The sequence below is a fragment of the Parambassis ranga genome, unplaced genomic scaffold (genome assembly GCF_900634625.1).
Source record: "Parambassis ranga unplaced genomic scaffold, fParRan2.1 scaffold_37_arrow_ctg1, whole genome shotgun sequence".
In the NCBI taxonomy this organism is placed as follows: domain Eukaryota; kingdom Metazoa; phylum Chordata; class Actinopteri; family Ambassidae; genus Parambassis; species Parambassis ranga.
Window position 1 is genome coordinate 1,195,364 of NW_021144804.1, and position 19,261 is coordinate 1,214,624.

The 19,261-nt window shown below is 42.8% G+C and overlaps 2 non-coding genes across 2 annotated transcripts; one reads left to right on the forward strand and one right to left on the reverse strand.

Moving 5' to 3' along the window:
* The first annotated feature begins 6,859 nt into the window (after positions 1-6,859).
* On the forward strand, positions 6,860-6,940 carry trnas-uga (transfer RNA serine (anticodon UGA)). Its single transcript has one exon. It is a non-coding gene; the product is annotated as a tRNA-Ser (tRNA).
* A 4,168-nt stretch (positions 6,941-11,108) lies between these two features.
* Positions 11,109-11,181, reverse strand: trnaa-ugc (transfer RNA alanine (anticodon UGC)). Its single transcript has one exon. It is a non-coding gene; the product is annotated as a tRNA-Ala (tRNA).
* Between the last annotated feature and the right edge of the window lie 8,080 nt (positions 11,182-19,261).

The following is a 19,261-nucleotide window of genomic DNA, read 5'->3' on the forward strand; positions in this document are numbered from 1 at the left end:
AGGTGAGTCCCTATATAAGGTTTCTTGAATATCTAACATCTCTTGCTGTTTCCAATTATTTAATTTGTTTCTCATTCTTTCAGGAGCCACAGTCTTCTATATGTTCTGTGGACAATCTGGTGTCAGATGAGGACAATTCAGAAGTGGGTAACCTATCAGATTTTGATCACAGCCTGTCTGATGAGGAGTACATACCAGACTCGGAGTCACAAAATGATAATGATTCAGATACAAGCATACCCTCGATGTCTAGCGGTAGAGAGGTTACAGAAAAAACTCTTATGGCTGAAGGAACATCTCATGGATCAGATGCAGACATCCAAGTTTGGCCTAGCCAATCCAAGGCTCCACCACCTCTTAAAGACCATGTGATTCCCAGTGCTGCTAAAAAATCACATTTAGGTACATCCACCAAAAAGGCATCAAAGAAAAAGCCAAAGGATGAAGCACAGCTTCTCAATCACAACTCAAGTCAATTGACTATGACCATAAAAAATTACTGTTACATTTGTGGTAAGCCACAAAGCAAAATTTCTCGCCACCTGAGAACACATAAAACGCACGCTGAAGTTGTATGTTTGTATGTTTTTTCCCTACCTGAGCACTCACAAGAGCGGAAAACACTATTAGAGAAAATGAGAAATAAGGGAAATTTTAGACATAACGTTGCAGTTTTACAAGATGGACCATTGAAAGTTAAGAGAAAACCTAAAACTAAATCATTGGCAGGAAAGTTTATTTCCTGTATGCATTGTCAAGGGATGTACATTCGGAAAGAGTTTTGGCGACATGTCCGCAAATGCCCCTGCAAGCCAGAAAATAAAGATACTGAAAAGGAACCTGGAAGAACCAGAGTGCTGGGTTTGGCTGCTGCTCTACAGACTGCATCCAGTCACCGGATTCCAGGTGGTGTGTGGAAGCTCCTGACAGCCATGAAACAGGATGAGGTTGCTTCGGTTGTGCGAAATGACCTGTGTATTGTTCAGTTTGCCCAGTCCCTCTACAACAGACATGGGCAAGATGCTACAAAGAGTGAATACATGAGACAGAAGCTCAGGGAAGTTGGTCGCTTGTTGGTGTGTCTGCGCTCGGAATTCTCAATACAAAACCTGGAGGAGGCTGTGAGAGAAGTAGTTTGAGGCCACCCTCAAACTACTTCTCTCAATGGAGAAAGGACATCTTTCCAGAATGCAGGGAAAATCATTGGATGAGATTGAACTTGAGGGTATGTATATCTTGAGAGATTATTTAGTCTGAACACAGTGCATGTGTACACTGTCTTCATTTGACCTTTATTCACACCATGTCCCAGAGGAAATTGTGTTTAGTGATGATGAAGCCAAGGACGGCGAGAATGAGTCCGATGATAGTGGAACGGAATTCACAACGGCAACAGAGTGTGAAACTCGTGAACCTGTTGATGCTGCTTCAGAGTCTACAGTCACAGAGCCGCTCCATGACACGGGAGGTTTTGGTAAGTTGCCTTACACTATACTTGTGTTTCTGATGATGAAATGTATTTTACCATGACAAAAACTTTTTTCCATATGTGTTCAGCAGAAACTGTGTCAACAGTGACATCCACGGTAAATGAGACTGTCTCTGTATCTGAAGGTAAGGCAAGTTTAGTTGCAGAGCAATGTTACATAAGGCGTAAACACATTCATGGAGACGATGGAAAACACATTTAAAAAAGTTGATATAAAGACACAAATCAAATTCAAAGAATAAAATAGATAACTATGTAGTGTTGTGTATTTTAGAAGTTTAGATCATTACATTTACATTACATGTATGCATTTAGCAGATGCCTTTGTCTAAAGCAACTTAAAAGAAGAGGATTAACATTCAAATGAAAACAAACACAATCAAAAACCTTACTAAGAGTGCAACACTGGTGCTTTGAATTTGATGTAAGCAGTGTAGCAGTGTGCTCTTTTTGGCTGGTTGAAAATCAGACGTGCAGCTGCATACTGGAGCAGAAGCACCGGCTGGAACACCTATTAGGAGGGCATTGCAGTAGGTAAGAGAGGCGAGGTCTGGATCAGGAGCTGGGTTGCATGTTGAGTTAGGTGCGGCAAGACTGGGCTACAGAGGCCCCAAGTAGACATGCACGTCTTAACGTAGTATTGTCTTCACACAAGGAGGGCTGACACGTCAGTGTTACCCCTACTATTATGATGCAATAGTAGCTGCACTATTGATTGCACCTAGCAGTGCTAGTAGTTAGCACCTTCTGATGGGTTCCGGGTATGTTTGAAATCAGGTGGTTTAACCCACAAGCAGATTTTCCTCCTGGGAGTTTCAGCTGGAGTCTGTGGTGGATGTGACAGAGGAGAACAACACGGGACTGCACTGGGACTACCCAAGAGCAGCACAGAACGCCACAGGAGGTCTTTCCTGAAAGTGGCCATCAGACTGATTTTTAGTGACACTTCTACTACTTATACTCTTCTACTTTAATTGTAACTTGATACCTCTGGCAAAATAATTTTAATATTTAATTTTAAACATTGCACTCTACTACATAAAGAGTATTTTCATTATTTTTCAGCTGCAGCTTATGTGAAACTTCGTCTCAGTGGTGAAATTATGATGAATTGGTAAAAAAATGATTTAATCCTAGGAATAAGTAAACAGGAATCTGTGGCAATAGGTAAATGTATTAACACACTTGTTTGTGTCTGTGTCTTCTGTTTTTCTACAAGATGCTTGTCCAGATAATGAAGTAAGAAGAGCACCAAAGAAACCATGGTCCAAGGCTGAGGTCAACGCAGTAATGCGACATTTTAAAGATCACATATCTAAAGGACAACTGGCAACCAAAACTGAATGCACTCACTGCAAGATGGCTGAAGGGTCTGTTTTAGCACAGAGGACAGTGCAAAATATCAGGGACTTTGTTAGAAACCGAGGAGTAGCTGCAAAAAGACAGTCACAGAAGGAAATGTAATGTAATGTATGTAAATCCACAGATTTGCACATAGAAACCAAGTTTCTAAAAGCAATCAGTTACTAATATGGGAGAGTAACTACGTTGTAGTAACAGATTTAATATAAAGTTATTAGAGTTAAAGTTTGTTTTGTATGCATGTGTGACATGCTTTTTTTACATTTGATTAATGTAAATGCACTTATAATCAAATTGAATTTAAATTCTGTGCAAAGAAGAGTACACGGTTGTGTTAGTTAAGTTATCTTTATATTGAAACCTCCCATATTTATTTTGTAGAATGTTCCTGTTAAAATATATTAGCAAGAAGGAACATGTAAGTGCATTCATTTTTATGCACCTCTTTTTGTTTATATGTTTATTATTTTTAGTTGTGTATTTGTGCAATAGCACGTAGAATACCAATAAGTTTGGTTGCTAGGCAACCAAACTCGTTAAACAACCTGTCCATTTAATCCTGTGTTGTCAGGTGTGTATTTATGTTAATCCATGTTAATTTAAAAGTGACGTCATAGTCCAGATAATGCATTTTCTTGTTCTCATAAACCACAGATTTATCAAAAAGTGAAATGTCTGCTCAAACCACAGTTGGAGCAGGGTCATGTGTATAGAGTTCTGTTGCGTGTATCTGAACTCTGAAGTGACCCAAATTTTTTTCAATTTTTTTAGAGTAACCTAAGCCAACTCCCATAGCTCTAGGACCATGGGAAAGGGTAGCCCATCTAAACCACCTTCAGGCCTGTTTCGAGAAATTGTCCATCTAAACCATAAAAACCCTTGTGTGTGTGTGTGTGTGTATGTATGTGTGTGTGTGTCAGTGTGTGTGTGTGTGTGTGGTCAGCCTTCATCCTTCCTGTCAGCAGAGCAAAGCTGTATCAGTGTCTCATCCAGGTCTCAGCTCCTCAGGCTTTCTTCAGAAGAGCTGTCACTGTTGGAGTATCTGTTGCACAAGTGCTGCACATATCTGATCTAAGTTCTTTCTGAATCCTCACATCTAAAGTTACAGAGAACTTTTACAAACTCCCTTCTTGTTGGCTGCTACAAGCCGACAGCCTCCACACATCAGAGGCCTGCACACCATGAGCTTCCTGCACTTCCTGCTGTTGATGACAGCTCTCTCTCCGATTGGGAGATTAGACTGATGTGACTGTGACATCATGACGTCACTATTCAGAGCCTGCTGTTTAACATGCTGCTCACAGAGAGACAGAAACAGCAGCAGCACTCTGTGAGCCAGGTCCACTCTACTTGGAGGAAGTAAAACACCTCATTTCATCAAGATGGAGACACTGAAAGAACACAACCAGCAGCTGTGACACATCAGCTTTTCCTCTTAATCTACTCAGTTCATGGATGTTCTGACACACGTCCTGCCTCGTGCTTCAACAGGAAGACTCATCAAGTTGATAGCAGCTTCAAAATAAGTGTGTATAAGTATTAAAACACTAAACTGTGACTTCAGTGAGTCTCCTTTATTTGAACTGATTCATAAAATGATCATAAACACATGACAAATGAAATCCATTCAAACTCTGAAGTTCACCTCATCATATCCCAGTGGCAGACAGAACAGGCCCCGAGTGACAGCAAAGCAGTGAGCCCCCTGCTGGTGATCAGCTGCATGTACCAGAAGCAGACAGAGATTTCTGATATGATGTTAAAGGTGTCACAGAGGAGGATCCGACTGTCTGACCTCTGATTCTTCTGTCAGCATCAGACACATCACAGTTTGATCAGTTTTCAGATCACACACAGCAGCATCAGTAACACTGAGCAGACATTACACACTCCATCAAACACACACACACACTGCTCACTTATAACAGGGATAATAAGTAAAGTTCTTTACAATAAATTCACATTCACATTTTATTATCACTTCACACATGGCACAGTATATATGGCAGAGAGTTAAAGGTGGAATATGTAGTCAGAGTAAATACCAAATATTGACACTAGGTGGCAGCACTTCAGCCTCCATCCACTGCTGCACTACCAGCACCACTCTCAGTGCTTTTTGTTTCCATTGACTGTACAACATGATTCAATCCATGTTATTTATATGACAAACTATGTGTAGTGTTTCTATGTGTGTAGCTGACATGTTGCTCAGCTTCCATTGGACACATATACTAGATGGAAGCTGCAGCAGGATTGGCTGATGACTGATCACAGGTGTGAACAATCAGCCGGTGACGAGTGGAGCAGGAGCAGCTGCCCATGCTGCAGAGACACAAACAGCAGCAGCACTCTGTGACCCATGTCCACTCTGTGTGTCCTCCAGACAGTCCTCCTCATGTCTCTGCTCATGTCTTTATCAGGACAGCAGTCAGGTCCAGCCCTCTGGGGGATTTCTGCTCTCACTGTTTAACTCTGATTTCCTGATAGCAGCACTCACACAGCTCAATGCTGAAGAATCAGATCCTTTCATGAATATGTACTGCAGCTAATACAGCAGCAAACATTCACCCCTTCACTCACACACAAAGAAGGAGAAAAAGACCAACAACAACAACCAGGAAGTACCCAGACCATGACCCTCAGTCCATGTTAGACACACAAATGTTCTCTTGCTGCCTCATATATCCAGCCACTGACAGTTACCATGGTAACCAGGTCATCAGTGTTATTCAGCTCACTTGTCAGTGATCAGATCCGTTCCGTTAGTATCTTAAGTGACTGCAGACAGTGTTGTTAGATTTGTTTATGTTTTACGAGTGTTCACAAAGTGAGAGAAACACGTAATAGCATGTTGCTAACAGACGCTAATTCCATGTTGTCTGTGTTACCTTAAAGCTAGACTCATAACCAGAGAGTAAGTACGCTTATATGAAGTTATGAGGTTAAGTTGGTTACATGTGTGACTGTGAAATGAAGATGCATTTGTTTATTTCTGAACAGAATGTTTGAGATTAGTGCAGCATATACATTGAGAATGTTTGGATGTTTGTATTTGGAATCAAAGCAGAACATAAGCAGAGAGCCAGACAAAATGGTGAACTAGAACAGAGCAACTGCTGAAAATGTCCTGAGCTCATGCGTCTTACTGTACAACAACGAGAGTGGAAAGACACACAACTGTCCTCACCGGGATTATGGCTGTAAATTGTGTGCATAGACAGAAGTTGTATGTGTCCAGGTCAGGACAGACATTCAGCTTGTAGCTGATTGACTAACTTACTACAATGAGACATTGTTTGTGTGTTTGCTGCAGTTTGAGTTGTTGATCCCACAAATCCAAAGTGTTACTGTTCATTTGACCCGTGTGCCTGTAAGTCTCCTGGACAGCTAAACAGGACAATGTGGAAATAAACAGCACTACATGCATTCCAATCATTTACAAGGACTGAGAGCTGTGAGTCACAACAAAGCTGCTGCTGCTCTCCATACATTCATCTACACAGGCTTCAAGGAGACACTGAAACATGGCATCTTCTGACAGCTTTAGGAGCACCTGGACCACAACATTATATTAGACTGTGATGGAGATGCTATCCATCTGTGATATTAGCACAACAATGATTCTTTTCCATTTGTCTAATACAATATTTAGCAGCATAAAGACTGTTTGAGGCCTCACAAAGTGAGGAAGGTCTAAAAGTATGAACTAACCTTCAGCATGATACCTTGATGCTTCACATCAGTCTTTCTGCTTCTCTTGTGCTGTCTGACTTATGACTTATTCTAGATTTCTGCTTTTCATTCCGGAATTTTGACTTTGACTTAACTTTCTGTGATAGCTGTCTGTCAAACAGAGACTCTGGTCGGCGCAGATTTACCTTCGAATGAAATGGAAACAAGTAAAGGAGCACCAACACCAAACTGGACAGGACAACCTGGACAAGACCATGCACTCCTGGACAAACCAACCTGGGTTGTCAGACTCTTCATTGTTACCTTTTGCTGGTTGTTGTGGCCGAGTGGTTAAGCGATGGACTTGAAATCCATTGGGGTTTCCTTGCGCAGGTTCGAATCCTGCCAACAACAGTTCTTTTCATCTCCAAGATCACTTTATGCTCCTCCATGTCTGAGGACCAAACCCTGGCACAGTCCATCTGACACTTCCAAAAACTGTCATTTTAAAATTGCTGGGCCGAGAACAACTGGTGTGCAATGAGGAGGCAAAGGATAAAACGTCCCAGCACATTTCAAACCCAGTTTCACCCTGAGGCAGAGACTGCTTCACCTTAAGGACAAAACACCTGGGAAAGGCAGATCTCAAGGTACTACAATAGTCAGAATGATTCATCATGTGGTGACCAGATGAAAAATCTCATCTCTGGCTCAAGACTTGTTGAGATAGCATAGACAGACACACTCTCAGTCTGTCCACTTCAGTGTCAGTGAAGATTTCAGATTGTTTATTAAGTGTTCATCCTTGAGCTTTTCCAAACTTGTTGTGGACAGCACGCTTTTCATGTCAGGATGGCCGAGCGGTCCAAGGCGCTGCGTTCAGGTCGCAGTCTCCACTGTTTTATCTTATTTTATCTTCTCTTATCACTCTCTGACACAGTGCTTGAGTCGGACATCTAGTGGTGAATAAAATGAATTGCGGTGTGTGTTATTGGTTCATGGATTGTTTGGGATTTGGATCTCCATGCACATGCACACTAGTGTAGTCTCGTTCGACCACACATGGTTGAATGGTTTCAGGCTGACACAATAAAATACATTACACTTTCAGTTTCACTGCACGAAGTTGTTATACAAAGTGACATTTGAAGTCAGGGTGTCCGCGGGGTCTTAAAAAGTATTAAAAGTTGATGAATCAATAGTGGGAAAATGAAGGCCCTTAAAGTATTGAAAAGTCTTAATCTAATTTGAAACGTGTGTGCAGACTCATACAGCCCTCTCACTGCAGCCTCACACAAACAGACAGACAGACAGGGTTTAAAGACGTTTCGCTGCTGAACAGCAGAATCCGCAGTTCAGGTGAACATGCAGCGGAGGAGCAGGATTTGTTGCTACTATGTGGGTTTTGCTAATTTTGCTGTTGACCTGAATGAGTGATAATAACGAGCCGGTCATGTTCAGGGAGGGGGCGTAGTGACGTGCTCGTAGCTTTCTAACAGACTGAACAGCAGGTCTGAGGACAGTGTTATCTGACCTGTGTGGTTCATCCATGAAGGCTGAGTCACTCTGACTGACAGCAGTCACCTGGTTTAAGGAGTTATAGAACATGGTTACATGACGAACCCCATTTAAAAAGTATTGTTATTATCCTGCTATAGTGGGACCATTGTCTGCCAGGATGATATCTGCATACAACTAAAGCTGGATCCATACTCCGCGAGGACAAAGACATTTTCCCCCCCCTGCAGACGTTACGCCCACAAAATGACGTCATTTTTTGTCTCTGACCGCCCCGCTGATCCGCACTCCTGTGCACAGGGTCCGGGCCGAACTTTGTCTTTCAAGGCTGTGCGGCAACCATGCTGTGATTGGTCGGAATTTATTGTGGGCGTGATGAAAGTGGAGAAGCACAAGTGCCTCTCCAGGTATATAGGTAGGTGTATAAACAGCACTGATTCAACAGATTTAGATAAGACCATACTGGTTTGCATGACGAGCAATAAAAGAAAGAAAGAAAGGCAAGTCAGGGTGATTTGTCACCAATAACTCCAGACAGCCGTTCACAACATACCAGATGGTGACTTGTTATTACCATTCTATATACTCCTACATACCCGGGCATAATAGGCTCGTTAACAATGTCTGTATATCTTTGCTATTGTTACTTTTAATGTCGCATCTTCACAGCTCATCACCGGACAGTTTGAAGTATCGCAGGCACATTGGAACACAGTAGATGTGCAAATGTGGTAATAAAGGCGCAAACACTGAATCTTTGCTATTGTTACCTTTTAATGTCGCATTTTCACAACTCATCGCCGGACATCTCACGCTGTTGCAGGCACCCTCTCTGTATAATGCCCTCTTGCCATGGCACAAGTCCTTGTGGTGTGTAAAAAAACTCAGTAAAAGTCTTTCCTTATAGTTTAGTGGGCGGGCCGTATGAGGAGTTCTGCACACACGCGTCTCGCGGAGTATGGTACCTCAGTGCGGAAAGACCTTTTTTTTGTATCTCTTACCACCCGTGGAGGGCGTTCTCCGCTCTTTGTCTCGCGGAGTATGGATCCAGCTTAAAACTGTAACAGACAGAATGAAGAGTCTGTCAGCTGGAGCTCAGCTTAGAACGAGAGGAGACACTGAGGCAGAGGAAGAGGAGGTGAGGAAGATGAGAGAAGAGATACTGTAGCTGCATTAAGAAACGTTGAAGAAAACAAAATATATCTCAATCACAACTATTAAATAAATAATAGTGTATATAATTTAATCATTTTTTAATTCACATTGGAACATTGGTAAAAAAGAAAAAGAAATAAGACCATGTTTCACCTCAGCGAGTCTAGTCTCATCATCTGAAGATTGTGACTTCAACCCTCACAAGGGGCACTTGTTTTAGAGCCAGAATACAGATCACAAAGAGCACACTGTATGTTTACATGTCATCCAGGTCATGTTCATAGAGAGCGTCTGGACTTTTTTTCTTTTTTCTTTTTCAAGTTTTTCTTGAAGATGTTTCTCTGCTCCTCCAAGCAGCTTCATCAGTTCTAACTGTTTGGTGGGAAAAATTGGTTATATGTGGTGGAGGTGGGTCTGGGTGAAGTCACCTCTTCCAAGCATGTCCATGCTTGCGTAAGGTGTGTTCATACTAAAGTCACACTGAAAAAGCGGCTGCAGGAGGAGAGCTGGCCCAGTTTGGTTCAGGAAGCAGTGCAGCTGTGTTCATTGATCAGCTGCTGCACGTTGGTTAGCTGAGAACAACTCAGTTTATTCAGGAGTTTACATCGAGACACCTGGACTGAAGGATTGTTTTTTGAACACGTTTCGCCACTTCTCCAAGGCTACGTTCAGACTGCAGGTCTTAATGCTCAATTAGGAATTTTTGGTGAAATCCGATTTTTTGGTGTTGTGAAGTATACAAGGTTATTTACGCAATGACATGATACAGACCACGTATATATTTGATTATATAAGCTTACACTGAGAGAAAAACACATCTGTAACTCTTACAAAGAGTTAGGGAGGAACTCTTTGATGCGGTGAAGGCCAAGCACTAGGAGGCATGGACGTAAGATAAATCAACCAACATAGAAGGGACAAAGGGTTTCATAGTCATAAATATGTTAGACCAATTATGATAATTAGTAGGTGGAGATAAAGGGGCAACATGTCCCAATATGGGAATACCAACGAGGGTCTTGAAGAACTACAAAACCCAGGGTATTTTCTTTCACTCAATGTTCTGAATACAGGAGAAGGAATCTGACAATCCGGGGTGACCAGGGAAGGTCACGACAGTGTTTACAAAATAATATGCGACTGCTACCACTCTCCTGTGTGAACGGACTGTGGCCCTGAAGTGACCCGCATGCGCAGAAGAGGACACGACGTCACACAATGTGTGCTTGTGTGGCTTTGTTTACGTTAATGTCCGATCGTAGCCAACATAATTACAACCAAATTAAGAAGAACGCTGAGAAGGAAGAGAGCAGTAGCTGCAGCGTCTGTACAGAGATGCGTTGTGGGTGCGGAGTGGTGGGATAGTGATGTCACTGCTTTTAGCGACACTGACTTCATTCATAACATTCAACATTCATAACTTCAGAATGACGAGAACCTTTGAATCTGTCTGCGAGCGCACAGTCGGACATCTCCCTCATCTGTGAGCCGCGCATTGGAGTTGGGCTCTACTTCCTGGCAACAGGCGCTTGTTGCTAACAACACAGCTTGTCTGCCCGCTCCTGTGTCGCAGAATTGTGACGTCTGTCGCCTTTCACTGACGCAAAAGTCAGATATATGCCGCATAGCCGTTCAGACTGAGGTCGCATTGCAAAAAATCTGATAAGTATCTGATTTAGGACCAATATGAAAGTGACCTGGGTCGGATATAAAAAAATCGGAATTGAGCTGTTCACACTGTCATGACAATATCAGATACAGGTCACATTAGTGCAAAAAAATGGGATTTGGTCACTTTAGCCTTGCAGACTGAACGTAGCCCAAGTGGCTCCATCAGTTCTACTGAACTTGACCAGATGAAGCACATTGGACTTGTTAGGTGTAAACAATTAACTCTTAGAGCTGACCTTGGAGATGCTGGGGATTGAACCCAGGGCCTCATACATGCAAAGCATGCGGCTCTACCACTGAGCTACATCCCCCACCTTTGTTAGGGCCTGAGCACTGAGTAGTGCGAAGGCACTACAGACTTCATGCTCAGCCGATGATTAAAGGCTACAATGAGCAGATCACAAATACTACAAAGGCCCACCTGAACCACCTGGGGGGATTTCTGCCCACTGCAGCTCTCTGCTCATTGATATGAACGTCTGACTGTGATAGTGATTCCTGCATGGTACAGATCTGTGCATGGTACAGATGTATGCATGCGTATCATGCCGACATCACACCACAGCAAGGACACTATTTGAGGTTACAAACTCTGACATGAAGGCATTATGTGATGTCATCAAACACACCCTACAATGTCATCAAGATCATCTTACAAGATGTCACGAAGGAACCTGACTGAAAAAAGGAAGTAGGAGATTTGGACTGGCAGCATGCGCACACACACACACACACACACACACAGACACGTGCACACAGGTCTTGGTTAAGACCCTACAGGTAAGTATGGACAAGGAATGCTAAAGACAGGCACTGCGGTCTTGACAAGATTGTCTGTGTGTGCAAGGTGTGTGCCCAGGTAAAGTGCTGCCTCCCCGGTGAGCTGCCTGCTGTCCTTCCTGGTCTCTGGCGCACTACCAGGGGCCCCAGAATAAACAAACAAACAAAGAAAAACAAAGCATAAACTCCTGGACCCCTTCTAAGCAGCCACCAGGGCGCGGCACTGCATTAACGGTACGAGGGGCACGAGGATTCTCGTGAGTGCAGCTTATTAAAAAAACGTGTTTTATGGAGACGTGGCTGCACTCAGACATCCCGGAAACCTCCGTTGCTGCCCCCGGCTTTGTGACCATACGGGTGGACAGAGATGTGACTGGCAGCGGTAAGAAGAAGAGAGGAGGGATTGTGCTGTATGTGAGTAAACAGTGGTGCAAACCCGCACATGTCCGTGTCAAGGAGCGTCTCTGTAACCCGACTGGAAATCTGCAGTGAGCCCTGAATTTTTACATGTTCAAAATATCTGTTTGCTTCACATCTACTCATATTATTTACCATCATTGGTGTTGAGTATGTGACGGAGCTCAGGAGGGGAGGGGGAAAAGGGACAGACAATGACATTTATGTAGGCTAGAATAACAAATCTATTGTGAATATAATATTAAATAAACAGCTGCTTAACATGAAAAGAAGTTGTTCACTGGCTCCTCACAGAGACACATGTCCAGGAGTCAGGCGTGTGCGCAGCTTGTTTACAGTGAGGGCAGCTCTGAGATCACAGGTTCTATTCAACTAGCATCCTGATTAAAAAGAAAGAAAGAAACTCCAAGTACTTCATGTGACCTGCGTATTCACAGCGAGCACAAATGGAAATGCTGATTAAACACGCGGCAGTCTCCTACTTTGATCCATTCTGGGACTATATTCTGACGGAGCACTGCTACATGCGCACAGAGATCACGCCGCACCTGAAAACACACCGTCAACATACCAGCATGCTATAGGCTGCTGAGACCCTGTCCAACAGACAGCGCGTCGCTTGGCACAGTTTTCAATGCGCGCTCTCATTCCTCTGGTGCAGTGCGCTCACATGTGTGTGTGCACGCCTGTGTGTGTGTGTGTGTGTGTGTGTCGGGGGGCGGAAACTCCTCTGCAGCGGAGAAATGTGCAGCATGCAGAGACAGAAACGACACGCCGAGCAGAACGGAGGCTGCCACTCTAAAAAAAATTCAAACTAAATATCAGAGAAATACGATGGGGCAATCAATAATAAAAATAAAATGCACAGGACAAGCCTCAGTAAAATAAGTGCGTGTGAGAAATATGTGCGGGCCGCACTAACACTAAACTTTGATGTCAAGTGGGGGCCACAAAATATCGGTTGCGGCCCGCTACTTTGAGCCCCCTGGCGTAAGGGAACCACACCAGCCTCTGCTCTCTTGTTCTTCTGTGCTCCTGTAATACCTTTCATTCTGCTCTGTAGCCACTTAAGGTTTATATCCATTTTGATGTTGTTGTGTCACATACACACTGTCACAAATGTTTGATTGAACGGCTGGCTATCATACACAGGAAGAGGGATGCGATAGACGTGTATCCAGTGATTAGCCTGGCTGCCTCTCTAAACCCCTCTGGAAATGGTAAAAGCATTTTTGTAACTTCTATACAGATCCACAGTTTACTAAACATCGCAGATTGACACTAAGAGGCAAGAGATGGTGTAAACCAGCACAGAAAGATGTTTTATATAGGCTACTATGAATGAGCTGAGACACTCCATAAATCATGTGTACAGGTGTACCTGAAGGGGCAGATGGAAGCTACAGACAGCAGGTCATCAGCTCTAACAGAAGAGACGACTCAACAAAAAGGCACGAGACGTCGTACAATATGTGGTCTTAATAATACAGTTACATTGTTCTAAGTGTTTTGTTGTTGGATTTCAGTTACCACCCCCATGTACGTTGGTATCAGACGGTCAACTGTGCAGTTGCAAGAGTGATCTTGGTGAACCCAGAAAGTCAGCGCTGTGATTTCTTCTCTGACAGAGTCATCTACAGGTCTGTCAGGACCAGACCACCAGTGTTTGCTCACTCACTTTCATCACATCCAACATTCAGTGGAACTTTCTGTCCAGAGCATTTTACACTGGTGGTAGTGGGTACATGTTCGGCATGCCAGTCTGTAAATTAGACAAACAAACGGTGTCACACAGTTCCGGGTTACAGTTTAATGTAAAGGGCATCTCATTCAGTCACTTTCCTTTGGTGCTACTGTGATTGTTCTGTATTCTGTTGTTTCTGAATAATACAGCTGTCTCATAATTGGATTTAAAGGAAATCTACATTTAATTTGTGATTACATTCATGAAATTTGATTGGCCTAACATTATACTAATTTAGCAAAGATATCTTTACTCTGCTGCAGTTACATTCATTCATGTCAGGGAACAAACTTCTTTGTTTGCACAGACTCAATATACCCGCCCTCATTTGTGTCAGATTTTCATTGTATACATTACATAACAGTAGAATAAAGCTTGCCCATCTGATTCCTAAGACCTTCTATCAGCAGCAAATATGTAACTTGGTTGTTGGTGCATTTCTTGACTGTCAGTATACATGATTCCTTGTGGTTGCTCACCTGTGGGAAGCGTCCAAGGAATTATAGTGGTTTATTGGTTCACCCTGACAAAGAATGAGGAGGGATATAGGGGGAGATTATAGAGTTTGAGAGATGATCATGAAACAATGTAGAATATTAATGTTCCCTTTGTGTTTTTGCAAATTGAAATCGTAAATTGCCTTAAATGCTTCAGAATTGCAAACAAGTGACTGTATGGAGGGAAACTTGGAGTGGTTGATGCCCTCTTTTTGTCTGCAGTGGCAGAGTGAATGGTCGTCAGTACAGAGCCGACCTGGAGCTTTACCAGAATATTGTGCTGAACAGTGCTGCTGGGAAATGAGTCCAACCCAACCCGTTCTCAAACTAGGTCAACAGCAGCAGGACACTGGGAAAGACTTGTCAGGACTAAGTACTCAACTTGTGTTCAGTCTACAGCAGAAATATAGAATTTTTCCACATCGTCTTTGATTGATTTCAAAGGTGATTTATCTTTCTAGAATATTTTTGTGAAAATGTTACTTTGAATTATTAGTCAGTTGGAAAAAATCTTCTCCCTTGCTGTCAAGTAAATAGTGGCAGTATAGAGTAAGTAATACGAGTAATCAGGTAAGTATCTCACGAAATACTAAGTGGTATCAAGAAGTATGAAAAAAAAACATATAAAATAAATAACATAAAAAAAACTATGAAACCTGTAGTAATATACAAATGGTCCACCAGAGGGAGCCAGCGCGAGTGTGTTGTGTATATATATTTATATACCAAGCGAGCGGCACCGGCAGGAGTGGAGGAGAGAGAGAGTCATTAAAAAACTCAACTCATTAAAAAAATGAGTTTTATATTTACAAACATGACGTCCTGTTGATACGAGGCCTGTAACTAAAACGTTTTGATTGGATGTTGTTTCTTGTTGTTTACTGTAGTATAGTATTAAGTATAGTTCACGTGAGGAGCAATATTATCGTTATTATATCAAACGGTCATTCTGCCTGTTGTCATTTTGTTGAAGGAGGAGCAGAGAGAAACAGAAGAAACCTGACAATTGATAACGGAGGAGATGAGACTGGAGAGGGAGAGAGAGAGGAGGGAAGGAGGGAGAGGGAGGAGAGAGAGAGGAGAGAGAGAGAGAGAGAGAGAGAGAGGGAGCGAGAGGGAGAGGAGAGGGAGGAGAGAGAGAGGGGAGAGGAGAGAGAGAGAGGAGAGAGGGGGAGAGAGAGAGAGAGAGGGAGAGAGGAGGGAGAGGGAGAGAGAGAGAGAAGAGAGAGGGGGAGAGAGAGAGAGAGCGAGGAGGAGGAGGAAAGAGGGGGGAGGAGGGAGAGAGAGAGGGGGAGGAGAGAGGGAGAGCAAGAGGGAGAGAGAGGAGAGAGAGAGAGAGAGGGAGAGAGAGAGAGAGAGAGAAGAGAGGAGGGAGGGAGGGGAGAGGAGAGAGAGAGAGCGAGCAGAGAAAGAACGGACAGACAAGTTATGTTACAAGTTGGGAGGCTCAGGCATTATTTTATATCTGTCATGTCAAAGTTTATCCAAATATTGAGTTGGAGTTATTAGTGTTTGTATTGCAGCAGTTTTAAATGGTGTTTTCCACTTAGGTCCATAACTCCTATATAATACTACATTTTAATATCAGAGCCATAACAACATGGAATCATGCATTCTTAATGTAAGGGTTTCATTTGTGAGGACATGTCAAAGTTCATGATCATAATTCAGCTTCACATTCTTCATTTCACTGCTTCTAAGACAAAAACATGTTCTGACCTGAAATCACAGTCAGTGATTCAAATGAAAGTGAAACATCATCAACATTTAAAGCACAAAGTTGAAGCTGCTGTCACTCCACACACTCTGCTTCTACACACAGCACAGACTCACTGAGGAACCAAAACCCAACCAGAACCCAGCATGTAGAGGCTGAGTGAATGTGGTGCTGAAGGTGTGGAGGTGGATCAGTGTGTCAGAGGAGACTCTGTAGAAGGACAGAGTGCCAGCAGGACAGTCCACATACACTGCTGCTCTGCAGAGACAGAGAAGGAGGAGATGAATGTTACTGTGTCATTGTGACAGACATAGTAACCATCATCAGAGCAGACCAGACTCCAGGACTGATTGTTTCTTCCAACCAGCAGTCAGCACTGCTGTCCTTTCCTTCTGATTCTTCTGTAACTCACTGATATTAAACCCCTCCTCTCCACTCGACCTCCCAGTAACAGCGACCAGTCAGAACATTTCTACACAGCAGCTGAGGCCAATAGTCAAATCTGTCTGGATGATCAGGATATGGCTGCTCCTCTCTCACATGTGTCACCTTCCTGTTGTTGTCAGACAGTTTGAGCTTTGTGTTCACTGAGTTTGTGTCGACTTCAAGTTGACAGAAATCTGATGGAGAGAAAAAGACACAGCTGCAGTTTATCATCTGACACATCTGATGGCTTCATTCTGTCTTTACTGACTGATGTGTTGTTCATTCATACAAAGTTTATCATCAGACTTTTTGTCACTAATGTTTGAATGAACAAACACACAACTATCAGCTTTGTGTTCAAACACAAACTGGATATTTGCAGCAATGTGAGTAAAGACAGACGACACATTTAGAACATGAGAAGAACAGCAGCATCAACTGTATCATTGGATAAAGAGCATCATCCAAAAGCTCCTTCATCAGAGTCTGGAGGAGGATCTGGACTGAAAGACCAGACTCAGACCTCCTGATCTATCCTGATATTGTTCCACTGTTACTATTGTAAATACTTATTCCGCTTCTGTATTATTCTCCTTCTTCTGGACACATTTTCAGCAGAACTAGTCCCACAGCTTTAATGTGAGCGACCTGAAACTTTTACAGGACGTCCGGCTGTACCGGGACACCTGTGCTAGTGACTTTTCTTTCCGTTCCGACGTACGGTTTTTCACGTAAATCGCAAAAAAAAACCAGTGGGCGAACGACATAGACGGTGAATGGGGAGAGAGAGAAAAAAAGGCAAAAGTCACAAAACCAGGAAGCCGAAAACTGAGGGAGCCGTTTCCATGGTAACCGTCCACAGGTGCTCTGACTGACTTCTCTGATGAAATCAGCAAAGATGGGCGCCCCATTACAATGCATTGGGTTCATTCAAACCAATGTAACTTCACTGTATTGATCCATAGAGAAGCAGACACACACACACACACAACCTACAGGAACATACACAACTACACTCACACACACCCACACATACACACACACACAGGAACATACAAAACTACACACACACACAACCATACAGGAAAATACACAACTACACTAACATACACACACACATGCACACACACACTGATTTTCAAAATAAAAGCCTCCAAATCATTACAGACCTTACTAGGCCTGGTAAACTACATACAATCCACCCAGAAATATGCAGACACACACTATACACACCTGCCAACACACAGACACACAAACATGGATTTTCAAAATAAAAGACCCTGCACAATAACAGGATATGGCTGACGTGTAGATTTTCAAAATAAAACACTTAAACATGTTTTAACATGCATTAGGGAGTGTCCCCAACCCACCCCCCCCCCCCCCCCCCACACACACACACACACTTACACAGACACACACTGATTTTCAAAATAAAAGCCTCTAATTCATTACACAGCTAACTAGCGCTAGCCACCCCTACAAATTATACATCAAATCGACCGGCTCGGTCAGGAATACTACCTCTGACCTCTGACATATTGAGTCCCCATGTCTGTGCCACTTTTTGTTTTGACAGGCAAGCCACTTAAGCTGACCTAACCCCCCTCATAGGAAATAATGGAAACTGGTGAGATCCCTGACAAAACCCAGCTAACTTTGGAAGCCTATCAGTCTGGCATGCCTCTACACAGAATATTCATTTCAACTGCAAACTGCTCATAAGGAGTTGGACTTTATCATACTGAGTCCTCATGTTCATGTCTTTTACCAAACTTCATAAAATAGCAGCCAAAGTCACATCCACATCTTTAGGATTCCTCCATTCAGAATGAATGGAGAAGCTTGGGGCCTATTAAACCTTATATAAAACCAATCAGAAACACTGTAAAAGCATGAAATGTCATCAGTGGCATCTTTCACATCTGCCAGTGATCAGGAATGAGGTTTGGTGGTATATAATGGGGCGGACCGGCAGCAGAGTGTGGGTGAGCGCGCATTGGCCCACTCAAAATGTCTTGTGAAATTTTCTAGGTTATATATACAATAGTTATTTCTATTTTCTTTCCTGTTTGGTTCTTCTGTCCTTATGTTCCTTTCTTTGGTTGGGATTGTTGGTGCATTATCATTGAGGGTTTTTCCTGTAGAACAGACCAAAAGTCCAGTTCATATGTTCACTGGGCCGAAGCCTCTGTCATAAAATCAATAATGTCATAATATGCCACCAGTACTGTTGTCCACAGGATGAAATCACACCTTTAAAAATGATTATTATTTATATATATTTAACATTTCACCACAAGATGGCAGCAAACATGGTCAAACTCTCACCACCCAGTTTTGCCAGTGATCTGTGTTTTTTTATTGCCCATTTCTAAAATGGCAAGTGTGAGTAAGAAAAGGAAGGTTGACGGCGAAGGCCGAAGTTTCAGGACAAGTGGAAATGGAAGAAGAATGTGAGGGCAAGACATCTTGCACATTGAAACCTGTGTTGGAGCCAGACCTGCCCCCTTTACTGCAGCTGAGAGCCCAGTCTCTTCCTTCTCATCAGAGGTCCCTCGTTAATCGGGGTTACGTTCCAAAAATAACCCGCAAAAGTTTACAGTTTTACAGTTATTCTAGATGCTTTAAGGCTGTGAACCCCTCACTACACACTTTATACTCCTTTCTCTCCTGTTCAAACACTGTCAGAGTTCAAACCTTCATAGAAAATAAGTCCAGTGTTACAGAATGAAACCAAAGCACAAAGCAAAATAAAAGGAAATATAATAAATGAAGATTAAAAAATGGTTTGTGAAATGAAAGTTGTG